This window comes from Suricata suricatta, chromosome 10, assembly GCF_006229205.1.
Source record: "Suricata suricatta isolate VVHF042 chromosome 10, meerkat_22Aug2017_6uvM2_HiC, whole genome shotgun sequence".
NCBI lineage: Eukaryota > Metazoa > Chordata > Mammalia > Carnivora > Herpestidae > Suricata > Suricata suricatta.
The window spans coordinates 127,332,315-127,348,893 of record NC_043709.1 but is presented as its reverse complement, the minus strand read 5'-3'; the positions used below and the strand labels follow the sequence as shown (position 1 = coordinate 127,348,893).

General features: G+C 42.5%; 1 protein-coding gene across 2 annotated transcripts in view; it reads right to left on the bottom strand.

Annotated features, from left to right (window-relative positions):
* USP6NL (USP6 N-terminal like) overlaps window positions 1-16,573 on the bottom strand; it is a 173,297-nt gene extending 156,724 nt beyond the window's left edge. Inside the window, exon 1 of one of the 2 annotated variants that reach the window (XM_029954760.1) lies at window positions 16,303-16,573. The gene's annotated coding sequence lies outside the window, so the exon portion shown is untranslated. Of the gene's footprint in view, window positions 1-16,052; window positions 16,277-16,302 lie in introns of those variants that run through there. The other variant, XM_029954761.1, reaches the window with a different exon arrangement.
* Window positions 16,574-16,579: the final 6 nt, after the last annotated feature.

Genomic DNA, 16,579 nt, shown 5'->3' with positions numbered 1-16,579 from the left:
AATGGCAACATCAAAGCATTTTATACTAAGCAATGCCTCCTACCCATAATCATAAAATGTTGAATAAATACTTCTTCAAGGATTGAAGTTCCTAAGATATTAAGTTTTCTTATCACTAAAAATAGTAACCTCAAAAATACCAGGATAAGAAAACTTATAAACAGTGGATTTATGACCTTACCATCTAAGGTGATAAATATACTTTACAAACATGCAACAATGAATTGGAATTACTGTAAAAGGTCATGGAGTAGTTTTTAGAAGAAACATACTTTGAAATTACTTGTAACTGAAGTCACTGGTTCAATATCCTTTAACCTAATCACAGCTCTGAAATGCAGATCCTCCTATCTGCTTCCAAAGTAGGCAGCAAGCAATTTCTTTCCAGCAACAAGGCAGTTCAGAAGCACGTAAGATAAAATGTGCTTGTGCGTGGCTCAGTCGGTCAAGCGTCTGACTCTTGATCATGATCAAGAGTAAGGTCATGATCTCAAGGTTAGTGAGGTCGGGCCCTGCATCAGGCTCTGCACTGACAGCATACAGCTTGCTAGGGATTCTCTCTCTCTCTGTCTCTCTCTCTCTGTCTCTCTGTCTCTGTCTCTCTCTCTTTCTCTGTCCCTACCCTGCTCATACTTGTGCCTTCTCTCTCAAAATAAATAATGTGCACATTCTTTCTCCTCCTCTAAATGCTATCCCCTTCCAATGGACATAGAAAAACAGAAAGGAAGTCTAACTTTGTTCTTCACAAGAGGGGAAAAAAGTAATCTTAAATCCAGGTTCGCATAATAGGTATATTGGGGTATTTGTGTAAAATCTGGCCTTTAAGGTCATTTTCTAGTAACTTGAGCTAGCTGTTTATTCTCAGCATGAGAATTTACACTTACGCCAACCTAATACAGATTCTTTTAAGGGACACTTCCAACTTTTTGTTACAAAACTTGATATGCATGAATGGAAAGCAGAGCTAAGGATAACCCATCCTGAGAGGGAACTCAAGGGCTAGTTAAAGGTAAAGCAAACTCAGGCGCTTGGGTGGCTTAGTCACTTAAGCGTCTAACTCTTGATTTTGGCTCAGGTCACTATCTTATGGTTCATGAAATCGAGCCCCACATCGGGCTCCACACTCACAGTGCAAAGCCTGGTCGGGAGTCTCTCTCTCCCTGTGTCTCTACCCCACCCCTTCCACATGCACATAAAATACATAAACATTTAAAATAAATAATAATTTTTTTAAAAAGTAAAGCAAACTCCACTATATCCTCTTCTTTACTGCCAGCACTAAACAGTCCAAAATAATGTCTGATGTTTGTAGACAGTTAAAACCTCTACAAGTATCTAAAAGGATTTCTGGGTTTTATAACACCAGATAATATATCTTAGAACAAGCTCAGTGGTCCCAATTATAATTACTTTAAAACCTAACTTTAACAGAAGTATAAACCACAACACATGGTATCACCTTCTACTGTTTCTAATAATATTCTTTTAGATCAAATTAACAGTAACCCACTTCTCTGTGTGTGAACCTCCCCTAAGGAAGGAAAGACACAAGAACACCAATCTCCACTACAGGCCAATGGGATGTCCATTCCTTTACTCTCAGCACAAATTAGAATTTTAGAAAATCAAATTTAATCTCGAGAGCATTATGCGAAGTGAAATAAGCGAGTCATATAAAAGACAAGCCCCTATGATTCCGCTTCTATGAGGCACGTAGCAAAGTCATATTCAGGGACAGAAAGTAGAACAGTGGGTACCAGAAGCTGAGGGTGGGGAGGGCAGGAAGCTAACGTTCAATGGGGACAGAGTTTCAGTTTGGAGGATGAGAAAGTTCTGGAAATGGATGGTGATGGTTGTACATCAATGTAAATGTACTTAATGCCACTGAGTGGACACTTTAAAAAGGTGAAAATGGTAATCTGTGTATTTTACCACAAAAAAGACATACAAATAATAAGAGAAAAAAGAATCCAATGTACCTATGGCTCCAAAAGAGCAAGCAAATCCTAAAGTAACCATTTGTTACAAAGAATCTTAAGTGTTTTTATTAATAAATATCCAAAACCAACCACACATTTCTAAAATATTTGGCTTTAAAGGAAAAAGAAGCATATACCTGAGAAATAGCTGGGACTCATTATTTATATGTTTTTAAATCCCTCCAATTAAATAACTAACGCAGGCCCCGTTAAAGCCAGAAGAAAACAAATAGGTTCAGCACTGAATGTCTCCCTCCACCACCACCGCTCCCTGTGATCAGGTTCTCATGTTCATTTGTCTCTTTTCTGTCCATCTGCAAAATATTTCTAAGTAAATATATACACCTTTTCATTCAAGTGCTCTTGTATTGGTAAAATACACTCACCAAGAAGCTGGAGACAATATGTGAGACATTAAAACTTTAGCCACAGCTCCATTTTTTGTCTTTTAGCATCCTTAAATGTTTTGTAGTATAAGAAGGATAGCAAAGAAATTATGTAATTAATTCTTCCTCATTAATTTCTAACTTCATGGTCAGTATCCATCTGAAGAACTTCCACTCCTTTACTGTACTTCCCAATTTTTACCATTCAAGGTAAGTACCTCTCCAACTAAACATAAAGCTGTAATTCCGTTTCTGAGATTCTTGTGCCCAAAGAGCTTGTGAACCTTCTTACTACATGACACCAGAAATACTTGATGGAAGGTAATAATTATCCTTTTAAATGTACAGCAAAGCTCATAAGCAACTAAGAGAAATTCTCAGAGATGGAAAACATGAACAGGAGCCCAAAGAGAGGGTGGCAGGTAGGCAAAGATGCCAGCAGCATCAAGCTGTCCTGTCCAGTTCTGGAGCCACTACCCAGCAGCTACTTAAACTTAAGTTAATTAAAGCCATGTAAAATTTAAAATTCCATTCCTTTGTCATACCCCATACATTGTAAATGTCGCTAGTGGCTGCTGTATTAGCAGAGATGTGTAACATTTCCATCATCCCCAAAAATTCTACTGGACAATGCTGAAGGGCTTCCAGTGCTGACAGTCATGTGCGGGACAAAACTAGAGCTTCACACAATACAACATGGAAAGTCAGACTACAGATAAGCACATAGAGCCTGGCCCCTAAAACACTACATCTTCAATAAAAAGATTTAACTATGGGGGGAAAAAATCTGCCCCAAAGGAAGATTAAAGGAAAATTCTCTCCTGAGTCTAGGTTTATTTGTGTTGGGGGGGGGTATTCACTGGAAATCTGTAACCAAAACCAACCTTCACAGAGGTTTCAAGTTCAAATCCATACACTTGTATATCATAAAAATCTCAAGCCTAGAAATTAAGTTGCCCTGGCTTGACATTGTCCTCAACTGCAAACTCCCTCTGGGAGAAAGCGCTCTTAAACCAAGTCTCGTAAGCATTTCCACAGATGAAGTTACAGTAAAACTTGGCTCAAAATTTAAAACTGTGCGTAAGAGATTTGACAGAAATAAGCAGACTAATCACAAATATGTCAAAAAGGAAAGGACAATAATGTTTTGAAATGCAACAGGAAATGAAAAATATGAGCAAAAAAGGAGGCAACAAATTTGGAAAAGAATCAAGTGAAAAACAGGATCACTAAAACTAAAGCTCAACAGGCAAGTTCAGCAAAGTGGATGCTGCTAAAGAGAGAATTAATGAACCAGATGACAGATCTGAAATCATCCAGGACGCAACAAAGACAGACAAAAAATATAAAGGAAGATTAAGAGACACAAAAAGCAGATTAAAACATCTATTATATATATCTAATTGGTAGTATTAGAAAGAGAACGTTAAGAATGAGGGAGAGACAATCTGTAAAAAGATAATAGCCCAGAATTTTCCTGAACTGATGAAAGGTACTCATGTACAGACTCGGGTTCAACAAATTCCAGAAAGTATAAATAAAATGGAAACTGATACTTAGAGATATCATAGTGAAACTGAGAAACATCATTGAGAGAGAGAGTTCTTAAAAGCAACCAGAAATCAAAGGCAGATTGCTTACAAAGAACAACAACAGGAGCCAGAAGACACTGGAATAATATCTTCAAAGCAAAAAGAAAGAAACTGTTAACTATAATTATATACTCAACGCAGCTAAACTATCTTTTCAAGAAAAATGACAAAATAATGAAAATTTCAGACACAAACTGAGAGAATATAAACAGGTCCTCATTAAGGATGCTTCCAAAACTGTAGTTCACAAGGATGGAAAATGATGCCAGAGAGAAGATCTGAAATACAGCAAAGAACGGTGAGATAAAAGTTGTAGGCATGAGTAAACACAAACAAATATTAGACATACGATTTCTAAATCAGGAGTTACAGAAAGAGAGAGCGCGCACCCTAAAGTACTGAACAACAGCGCGTAATCTAGCAGGGAGGAAATAAGAACGGAAACATTCCAAACTTCTGTTGTTATTCGGAGGAAGACAGGGCACACGCTATCTTTTGTTCCGTGTCTTCCTTCACTCACATACTCCACCCCATGGACGTGGGGGCCTGACTGTACCACGTATTGTTGGACCATGGGCAGAACCGACTCGGTCCCATTTCTAAGTGGAGGGTTTAAGAGCACTGAGCTGGGTGTGTCGCGTGCACACCAGACACCTGCTGGTCCCAGACGGAGTCAACACCCAGCACCCAATCCACGGCTTACAGACAAGCCCAGCCAAACCCAGCAGAGACTGCCAAGGCTGTGAGGTCAGACATAAATGTGTGTCATTTCACACCACTAGATCTTGAAGTGGTTTGTTACATAGCAGTATTATTGCAAAAGATGACTAATGCAGAGAGCAAGGAAATTACTTTAAATGCAAATTAAATTTGTGAGTTTTAGTTTTACTAAAAAGCTTTCCTCACTAAATTTGTGAACACACACACACACACACACACACACACACACAGACACAATGACATTATTAACATAAAGTTCCAAAATGTGTAAAACCCACAGTAAGTTGTTTAGGGACATATACACATACAATGTAACTATCCAGAAAAGGAAGAGAAGCCTAGAGCCTAAAGCTGAGCCTGATGGTTTCCTCAGAGGAAGAGGAAGAGGAGGGAGATGCGACCCAGGAGGATACGGGCACCGTTCTAGCGCTTGAGCTGGGGGAGGGGACGCTACAGACACCACGACATCAGACCCTAGGAATGGAATGCTTTATAATATTTTAATACGAAAGAGCAAACTTTCTCCCAAACAATTCAGAAGTGAAATGATTACAAAGAAGAGTAACAGAATGTGTGGACCCACCTGTACGAAGGTGTTAGATGCATTTATACTGTTTAGACTATAACTAAGAGGCAGAAACAGTTGTAGTGACTCATTCATTCATTAAAAGACCAAGTCAAGTGACAGGCAGTCCCAGCGCAAGTTGCAAGAGAGCGTTCACGTGCGGAGACCCACGGTTGAACGTCACCCACACGCCAGCGCGGCAGGCCCGCCTGGGGTCGTACCGTCTGTGCTCTCTGATCTTTGCTGTCTGATAACTAACACTTCTCATCTCGCCCTCAGAGTTGCACAAGCCAAGTTCATTTTCTAGGAGAAATTCCTAGATCCTGTTTTACAACATTGCTATGTGTTGAACTACCAGCCCAAGAAAGAGCTGAAGAAAATGTCCTTTGTTGGAGCTTGATGTGTAACAGCAAAAAAAATTATAAACAACTTGAAACTCCAATAATAAGGGATGGACTAAATGGACTGTTGTGAATTTACGTGAAATGGGCTCTCAGATACCCAGTTTTAAATGTCTCAAGAAAATTTAATGACAATGAGTGAATAAGTGCTTGGCAATGTACTTTATGCAACTTTCTGTCAATAAGAGTTGTCAGAAATGATGCCTCAACCAATTTATTTCCCAAAGGGTTATAAAGCAATATTTAAATGATAAGTGTTGGGTTTATAAATTTAAAACAAACAGATAATATACAAATTTACTATCTATTCAATAAATATTTACTGAGCTGCTATTATGAGCCAGGCAGCGTTCTAGGCTCTGTAGACACAGCCAAGCACAAAACAAACATCCTGGCCCCATGGAACTTACATTACAGGAATTCTAGTACCTTTCTTTCTTAATTCAGATTCGCAGTTCATTGATTCAAATACATATGCTGGGCACATACAGAGTTCATTGGTTCAAATACGTATGCTGGGCACATACAGAGTTCAAACACGTATGTTGGACACACTTACACACATATGCATGTGCCAGATAAGGTCTTCTCATTCCAGATAACTTCAGTTAATGTTACAGTCATTATTCACTGACACAGAAAGTCTCACCACTGTGCTTTTCTAATTCTTGGGCTTTCTATAGAGAATTCTCTTTCTGCAATTTATACCCCGTGAAACACAATGCTAAATTTGAACAGCTTTCATTATTTTCCCAGCTCAAGGGAAATGAAGCAAATCTTCTGTCAGCACTAGAGTGAAAGGTTTATTTCTCCTGCTCACTATTCACTACGTTGACATGGCACTTCCTGAAAATGAGGTCAGAGAGGGAGATGGGCAGAACGTGAAACCATTGGCTTGCCTCTGTTTACACGTGTATGTTAATGAAGCATCAGATAAGAGGAAGGTCTAATTTCCCCTTCTACAGGTAGAATCTGAGTTAGGTTTCCAGAAGGACTAACCAAATGCCAGTAGCTTTACACTGGTCAACATGCCAACTTTTATGTATTTAGGAAAACAAATGTCCTTTCCCAAGCTTCCTACCTATAGCTAAAGAGGTAGGGCCTTTCAAAAGCAGTTTATAATCTGTTCGGGTTCTAAGTGCCTAATGTACTTAATACATCAGAAGTGCACCTAGTGGCTGAGCCCTGCAGATCACAGCTAAAACAAAGGATACAATACATCCGACTTCCAGAGGCCTGGCATCATTTAAAAAGTCAGCTAAAAACTCCAGATTCTAAATACAAGAATCCATCCATCCCTTCAATAAATACTTACCAACTGGACAATATGCAAAAACTTCTCAAGGGGCTTGAGATAAAAAATCAAGCCAAGCCTGGTCCCAGCCTGCCACTAGGAAAACAAATTCAGGACAAAGGTGCTATGAGGGAGCGGGGAGTCAAAGGCTGCAGCTCATGCAAAGGCCCTGCAGTGAAGAAAACTAGCAAATTTATGGGTCATACAATGCAAATCGATCAGGTTGAAGAGAGGTAAACTCATGTAGTCAATTAAGCTGGAATTCACCAAATTGATGGTAGATCGTCGGCCTTGAAAGATCACTCAACGTGTAAGAAGTCCTAGACGTGAGAGGCACAGCTGAGACTCGGGTTCCTTCCCTGTAAAATGAGGGTTCAACTTTCCAACTCACCTACCTCTCAAAGCTGTCAAGGGATTATGCATGAAAATTTGCTTTGGTAAACTAAATATCTTCTATATGCTAGCACTGATTCAGTTTTTTTTTCAGGTCTTCTTTTTAAATAAGTTGAAATGATTTTTTAGTGTTGTGGGTTTTGTTTTGTTTTGTTTTGTTTTGCTTTGTTTTGTTTTTTTGTTGAGAGACAGAGAGACAGAGCATGAGCAGGGGAGGGGCAGAGAGAGGCGGAGACACAGAATCTCAAAGAGGCTCCAGATTCTAGGCTGTCAGCACAGAGCCCAATGTGGGGCTTGGACTCACCTACCATGAGATCATGACCTTGGCCGAAGTCAGACACTTTAACCGACTGAGCCACCCAGGTGTCCCTGAAATTATTTTTAAGCTTTCTAGCACTGTAAGATTTAGGACCTAACAACTAATCTCAATTCAGTGAGTAACTAAAAGAATTCTAACTTCCCAAGCACTATTAGTAGGATCAATCAACAAATTATTGCAGAAGACCTGGTATAAGCTGAATGAAACAAACTGGTCTAAAATCTTGGTTACCAAAAGGGGGTGAGGGGTACCTGATTCAAATGACACTTAGAAGAAAGTTAAAATGACTATCAATAGTGAAAGAATCAGGGACGCCTGGGTGGCTCAGTAAGTTAAGAGTCCAACTTCAGTTCAGGTCATGATCTCACAGCCCATGGGTTTGAGCCCTGTGTCAGGCTCTGTGCTGACAGTTCAGAGCCTGTAGCCTGCTTCCGATTCTGTGTCTTCCTCTCTCTCTGCCCCTCTCCCACTCACTCTCTGTCTCTCTCTCTCTCAAAATAAAATAAGGACATAAAAAATTTAAAAAAATAGTGAAGGAATCAAAAGAGTAACCCTGAGTTTGAGGGCAGAACCTGGAGGGCATTCTTCTGGCAATCCCTGGTGATGGCAAATTATGTAGGAAAAACAGTTTGCGGTCGAAAAATATTTCCCAAGCAAGTCTGGTGAACGAGCTTTAGAATTCAAACTCATGATAAAGCACTGATCAAAAACAAAATGTGATACAAAATTGAGGGATGGGTTCCAAAAAGCAAGTTCCAAAAAGAAATTTCAGAAATTTCTCTTCAGCAATTACCACAGACAGTCTGTGAACGGTAACTATATGTAGCACTACGCTGGATACATATTCTAAAATGCTGCTTTAAAAATCACTGCTGCTCTTCCTTTACAGACTATTCTACCTTGTCCCCATTTTCCAATAATTAAGCCTCTGGCTGGAAAAGCAAAACACAAACAAAGGAAAAGCTACATAAGGGACTTACACTTCCAATAAAGCTAGACCACATATTACATACCAAGCCTCTTGCTTTGAATATAATTAAAAAGCTACACAAATATATGTATTCTTTTAATTCTTAAAAATATCAGACGGTATAAATTGATACAACCACATTGAAAAAATTGGTAGTAACTAGGGCAAAATATATATCTACCTATATTACTCAATAGTTCCACACCCGGGGAGACTTCCAAAAGGACTGGAGAAATCCAACAAAATACATGTACAAGAATGTTCACAGCAGCGTTGTTACAAGAGCCCCAAACTGGAGAGAATGCCAGTGTGTAAAAGCCTGGGCAAAGAAACCGTGAGAGACGGGGCACGAGCCTGCTACTGTGACCACTATATGCTCCAATAATGGCAACTACACTTCTGGTCTCATGTGCTCTTCCAGAATCGTATCTCTTCCATCGCTTCTCGGCCTTTTGGCTAAGATCAGGGGCAGAATCTTATCTCTCCCATCAAGAGGTAGAGTCTGTCCCTCTCTCTTTAAACCTAGGCAGGCTCGTAACTGCCTCAAAGAACAGAGTGCAATGGAAGCAAAAGTGCATTAAATTTCAAAGCCAAGACCTAAGGGCCATGCAGCGTGTGTCTGCTCACAGGCTCCCCACCCCTGTCCCCGCTGCATGTGTGTGCGGGACGCTGGCCCTTGAACACCGCCGTCATGCTGTGAACACACTCTCGTCACATTTACATGTCGGTCATCAAATGGCAGACGTGTGGGCAAAACTTCCAACACTGTTCGGCCAAGCTTTAGAGCAGCCCTCCTTGACCCCAAATCCAGCTAAGACAAGCAATGCTCAAGTTACAGTTTTGAGTGGGAAATCGAAGTCATTGTTCAAGTCACCGAGTTCTGAGGCAGTTTTTCAAGTGCCCCGGCAAGTAGACCAAGTACAGGGCAATAGAGAAGAAACACTAGTGCTCCACGCAGCAACACAGCTGAATCTCACTGAGAGAATACGCCGCTGAATGAAACCAGCCAGATCAGACACAAGAGAGGAGTATACACTGCATGACACTGCTTTGACAAAAACAAAAACAAAAAACTAGGGGCATCTGGGTGGTTCACGTCAGGTGAACACGGGACTCAGGTCATGATCTCACCATCCATGGGATCGAATCCCCTGTCAGGCTCTGTGCTGGCAGCGTGGAACCTGCTTGGGATTCTTTCTCTTCCTCTGCCCCTCCATCCCACCCCCAACCTGCTTGGTCACTCTCTCTCTCTCCCAAAATAAGTTTCTTTTTTTAATTCAAGTCTATGGTGCTAGAAAACTGAGTAATTGTTAATGAGACAGGGAAGGTAGGTGTCATGGACCGGGAAGGAGTGTGACATGGGTCTTCTGGCGTGACAAAAAAGTTCTACACGCTGATCTGAGTGTGATTACATACTTAATTACATCTATAAAAATTCTTCAGGATATACATTTAAGACTGGTGCACATTATTACATGTAATGTATCCCTTAATTTAAAAAGTAGGGTAGGAGGGTAATCAAAGAACTAACAAGGGACTTACCAGCCACAGTCCAGGAGGATAGAACAGAGCACCTTGGGGTTCCTTCCCTCCTGGAAATGCTTGCCTAACCAGAAGAGATGCCTGGGAGGCTAACCTGCACAGAGGCAGCCTTGGAGACTCGGAAGCCAAAATGTCAGAGTACAACATCAGAGTACACGCCAAACATCCATCCCTCCTTTGGAATAAGACCCCATGAGGCTGACTCCCAGAAGGGATAACACAGAAGTAAACTGAACCAGTCCTCCCACAGATTCAAAAACACTTAATTTGAATAAAGGTAATCCCAAATTCCTGTCAAAAGCTTTACCTAAATCTATAATTACTTCTAGAAATACTTTTTTCAAATAGAATGAATAGTACACAATCAAAGATAGGCAGGACCATTAGGACATAAGACCCCTCGAGAAATAAAAGACTGTAGAAAAAGCTGCACAACTACGGGACAGTTGCCATGCTTATTACCCTGTTCAAACAGATATGCATATGAAAGCGGCATGACCACTTAAAAAGAACCAAACTGAAAGACTAGAACAAAAAACACAATTAACCAAAATTAAGAACCTAGAGAATAACGTTTAAGAGCATACTAGACAGAGGGGCGACTGGGTGGCTCACACAGTTAAGAGTCCAGCTACTGACTTCGCCTCAGGTCACAATCTCACTGTTCATGGGACTGAGCCCTAACACGGGGCTCTGCCCTGACAGTGCACGGCCTGCTTGGGATTCTCTCTCTCTGCCCCACCTACCTCCCGTGTGCACGCACCCACGCTCTCTCTCTCAAAATAAATAAATAAACTTAGAAAAAAGAGCATATTAGATAGAGATAAAGACTCACTTAGTAAACTGGAAGACAGACCACAGAAAAATATCCAGAACAGAGTAGAAACAAGAGAATGGAAACTACAGAAGACAAGTGAAATGCACAGAGGCTTTAGTGAGCTCTAATACCCTGAAACTGAAGTCCCACAAAGATCAAGAAGAAGAACAGAAAAGAAGCAATATTTGAAGAGATAATGGCTGAGAACTATCCAAAACTGATGAAAGGTATCAGTAGGTATTCCCCAAGCAAGTAAGGGGAGGATTCTTAAAAATCCAAAAGGAGGGGTGCCTGGGTGACTCAGTCGGTTGAGCGCCCGCTTTGGCTCAGGTCATGATCTCATGGTTCGTGGGTTTGAGCCCCACGTCGGACTCTGTGCTGACAGCTCAGAGCCTGGAACCTGCTTCAGATTCTGTGTCTCCCTCTCTCTCTGCCCCTCCGCTGCTTGTGCTGTCTCTCTCTCTCTCTCTCTCTCTCTCGAAAATAAATAAAACATTAAAAAATTAAAATCCAAAAAGAAAATCTTAAAAATAGCCTGAGAAAGAAAAAAATTACCAATAAAGAAGCAATACACTATAACTGACTTCTCAACAGAAACAAAGCCAAATATTGGAAAATAATCTCCAAAGAACTAATACTTAACTATATGTATGTATGTATCTCTAGACTAGAATTCTATTCCTAGCAAAATGTATCTTTCAAGTATGTAGGTGAAATAAAAACATTCTCAAAGCAAAAAGTTTGAAAATCTGTCAATACAGGATCCACATTAAGATAATACTAAATATTTAATATTAAATATTCAAGAAAATGTATAATATTCTTCAGACAGAAGAAGAATTATTTCCTTTGGAAGGTCAGTAATCCAAAAAGGAACGAAGGAAAAGAAAATACACTGAGTCTAACTGAGTAACAGTGTAAAACAATAGAAATAGATCTTCGGGGTTTTAAATATATATGCATTTTAAGACATGGTAACAATGAAATGGGTTTAAGAAAGAAGAAAGAAAGAAAATTAACTTAAATGTTTTTCAAAGTCTTTTACCTTCTCTGAAAAAAGAGTGGAAGTCTCAATTAATATTACTCTCTGGTAAGTTGAGAAAACGTATTAGAATTTTGTAGGCAAACACTAAAGGAGCAACAAAAGAATACATGATCCCACGCTAATAAACAAAGAAGTAAATGGAAGAATTATTTTTAAAAAGAGAATCCAAAACAAAGCTAGAATGAGAAAAAATATGGAAAAACAAGGAAGACAAATAGTTTTTAATTTTTAAACATTTATGTCAATATAAAGTTGTTAGATGCCAATTCATTTTTATAATAGTCATCAGCAACATACACAAAGACATTTGGCACACACACCTAACTTCCATAAATTCTAACCAATCTTGTCCATTGTGACTGATTTTTCAAAATCTTATTTCACTTTCTCTTTTCTTACCACAGATATGCTAACAAGCATGAAAATGTACGAAGACCAAATAAAAAGGAACGGGAACAAAAAAGCCCAGAGAGCCAACTAGCTTATAAATACTGCATTATTTCCATAATAAGATATTAATTTGCCATTACTGACCTATGTAAAGTTATTGAAATTAATATATTAAAAAACTCAAGGACAATATTCTTTAAGTTATTTCATGAAAAACATTACGCTAATATTTTTGAATTCACTTGTTAATTTAGTGAAAGGAAAATTCCAGCATAAAATTATAACTTTTCTACATGCACATCAATGTCAGCAAGACACAGGTGCAACACATACCTCTAGCAGAAAATAACCAAATATCTATTTAGAGTCAAAAACATTTAAGCAAATAAGATATGAAACTCCAGAGTCAACTCTTGACCTTCCTATAGGCAAATGAAACTACCTGCCCTTTAATAAATATATATTTTTTTACTTTAGGGTAGATTCTACTACTTTGTGAGAAGTAGGTAGTCTAGGCTCTTCCAGAGAAAAGAATGCTACCAAAATTAAATCAAAAAACTATATGCATATCATATAGCATCTCTGTACAGAAATCAAAGAATCTTTTTCTTTACTTCCAGCCTTTCAGATATAAAAACTAATGAGTGAACCGTGCCAGAATTAAAACGCAAGACATCAAAGGGTACAGAGAGGCATTTCCAGGTCTAGTGAGGTTAGAGTCAACCAGACTGACTCCCTTCCCCCAATGGCTACGGGGCAGATGCCCGGAGCATGGCGCACGGCCTTCTCCACACCAGGAACAGCGGCAGTGACCGCCCTGTGGGGAACCCGCTCCCACAGGAGCCTTCTTATCTACCCTTCACAACAGTCTCTTCAGGGCGGGCACATGCTCCTCTCTCATCCCCAAGCGCCCCACCCACGGCCCTCCCCTCTTCACCTCCCACCTCCTCCTATTCCTTCAGGGGAGCCTGCCCTGCCCCCAAGTCAGGTTAAGTTCCCTATCCCATGGGTTTTACAGTTCCTGGGACTTCACTTCAGGGGACCTGTCCCCTGCTGTTGAAAACAAGGTCCCTCACATGAGGCGCATAGGACTGGAGTAGTACTTGCTGAATGAACAAACAAATCTGAATTTATGATTCCCCCCATTTTACAAAGAAACAAGCCTTTAAAAGTTAAGTTATTTACATGAAATGATTCAGCCTGGAAATGGCACAGACCAGTTGAGAATCCAAGTGTTTGCAATCCTAATTCCCATGCTGGGACCGCCAGGTACTATAATGAACCGTGCTAGAAAACAGATTTCTTTCAAATTAGCATTACAGGGGCGCCTGGGTGACTCAGTCGGTTGAGCGCCCGCTTTAGCTCAGGTCATGATCTCACAGTTCGTGGGTTCAAGCCCCGTGTCGGGCTCTGTGCTGACCGGTAGCTCAGAGCCTGGAGCCTGCTTCAGATTCTGGGTCTCCTTCTCTCTCTGACTCTCCCCTGCTCGTGCTGTCTCTCTCTCTCTCCCTCTCTCTCTCCCTCTCTCTCTCTCTCTCAAAAATAAATAAAACATTAAAAATTCAAATTAGCATTACTTTTGTACTGACTTCCACTGTAAAACGTGAGATTCTTTTAATTGGGGGAGGGGGGACTCTAAATACAAGTGAATTCCACCTAAATGCCAATAGGCCTTTCAAAAATCATCCGGAAGGGACAAACTGTAACTTTCTGTGAATAAATGGTCAGAATAATGTTGATAAGGATACCACCGGACCAAAGCGAAGCAGGCATGGTCAAAGCGAAATTGCGGACATACCGCAGAATGTAACCACTTGTCTCCTTCTCTGGAACTGAAGCACCACTTCCCGAAGTTTCAGTATTGTGGCAATGTCTCTGGCCAGCTTCAAACTGCCTAATCAACATGCCTCGCGCATGTTAACCAACGTAATTGTGTTCCCAATTTGCCACTAACTTTAATTTACCGGCCTCTTTTCTCAGGCGCGGTCGCTGGCCGCACAACCTAACAGGAGCCTGGGGCAGATGTGCACATGGCGGCCACGGCTGACCAGTACAACCTCGGCCCGGCACCGGAGGCCCACGTTGGCTCCGCCATGCCAGGGCAGTTGTCGTGGGTCCCAGTAACGCAGAGGATGGCCAGTCGATTCACAGATGGCGGCCAAGCTGCCGCTTCCAGTTACTGGCTTGTATAACCAGGGCCAGTTGTCCTCCCCGGGAGATATTTCACGTCGAACCACTGGTAAAACGGGTCATGGGCTCTCCTCCCCGGACCCAAGTACACCAGGGAGCCTGACGGGCTCGCTGGAAACAGCAAGTAGGCACCAACACCAAGCCTCGGGCCCAAATTCTTAATGTTTGGCAAACGAGGCTTCCTCGAATGCCTATGAGACAACTCACTGATTCTTTCAATAATCAGCCAAGGAATTTGTTAACTCAGGATACCTGTTTTTCTTTAAAAATTAAGGTATACCTTTATTAGCATAATTTTCTTCTATTATATTTTGACATAGGTACGTTTGACATACTTCCATTGCCTGTGGAGACTACAACACAGGATCCATAGGCAATCTAAGCAAAAACCTAGACATGGTTTATAAACTTTATTATGGGAAACAGCAAACTCATGAATATTTTTCTTAATTTTAGGGTCTGATACAGTGAGAAATAGTGGTAAATAAACCACTGTTCACGTGATGCTGGCTAACTTAATTCTTACTAAAATGACTTTACAAAAAAAGAAAAAGTCCCTGGACTTCCCTCCTTAGAACTTCCCAGAGATTCAATATAGGAGGGAGTTGGCCGTGCTGATCTCTAAAGTTCTGTCCAACTTTTCTGAGCTACAAAATGTTCAGTTAAGGATCCCAGGGACTCGATTCCAGTTATAAATGGATTAGCGCAGGATTAAAGTCACTTTCTTCCAGCAAGATCGTGTCCCCACTTTCTTTCCCCCCATTTGTGTCACATTATTTCCCAATACTGAGTAGTGCCCCCAATTCAAACATCCTTTCCGGTCCCATAAGGGACCCATTCAACTCCTCTTAAAGTCTACGGACGAAAGAGCAACTGTGGATTAAAATGCGGGGAGCGGAGAGGAGGCGGGGAGAGTTTAATTCTCAACTTAAAGAAATCTCTTTCAATTTACAGAAATGTGGCTTCTCAGACTCCCCGAATTTCCTGCCATTTAAAATACCTGCGAGCAGCCATTCTCACGCCTTAGACATGCCGCACCATCGCACGGCTGTTAGCTGCAAACTACTTCGCAAACTTTGCAAAGGCGCACAGATTTCCAGGCTCCCCGGAGCCCTCATTCACCCCATCCTCCCCGTGCCTGGTCGAAACAAAGTTCCGCGGCGTGAAGGCAGTAATTTTAAAAAGACGGAGTTTGCCTCAGTCCTGCCCACTTGGACTCGGCAGGACGCAAGTGAAACTTGCAAGGGAGACAGACACGTCTCCCGGGGACCGAAGCCTGCTCTGGGGGAGGGGGAGGCGGCGGGGCTCCCCTCCCCCCGGGTCTGGCCGACCCGGGTCCCTTCCCCCGGGCCCCTTCGCCGGCCATCAGGTCCCCTCGCGCGCCGGCCGCCGCAGACCCTCCCCGCACGCTCCCTGCATCCCGGCGCCCCCCACCCGGCGCCCGCCAACCTGTCAATCACTCCCGCAGAGCCCCACGATCAAGGCTCCAGGGGGCACCCGGGCGGCCCCGCACAGGTTTCCCGAGCCCGACCCTGGAGGGCTGAGGCGGGGAGCCGCGGCTCCGTCCACCTCCCCGGGGCCGGGAATGGCGGCGTCCGGCTCCCCGGGGCCAACCCGGGTCCCTGCCCGGAGGAAACCCCGGAGACCGCCGCCGCCGCCGGCCGACCGCCCGCGGTGGGAGATGAGGAAACGAAGTTACCTCAGGACGGTCCCGTCGGCGGAGGCTGTGGCAGGGCGCAGCGCAGGGAGTCGGGGCAGCCGAGCAGGTCCCGGCGCGGCGGCGGCTACCGCAGTGCCCTCCGCCCCATTGTTTCCCTTCCAAGAGGATCCCGGCGAAGCCGAGCCCGGGAACCAGGAAGTTCCCCGGCGCGACACCTCCTGCCGCCGCTATGGAAACGGCCCCCGCCTCCCAGGGCGGCTCGCCCGGGACCCCGCCTCCGCGCCGCCGGCCCCGCCCGCCTCACGGGCCGCCGCCA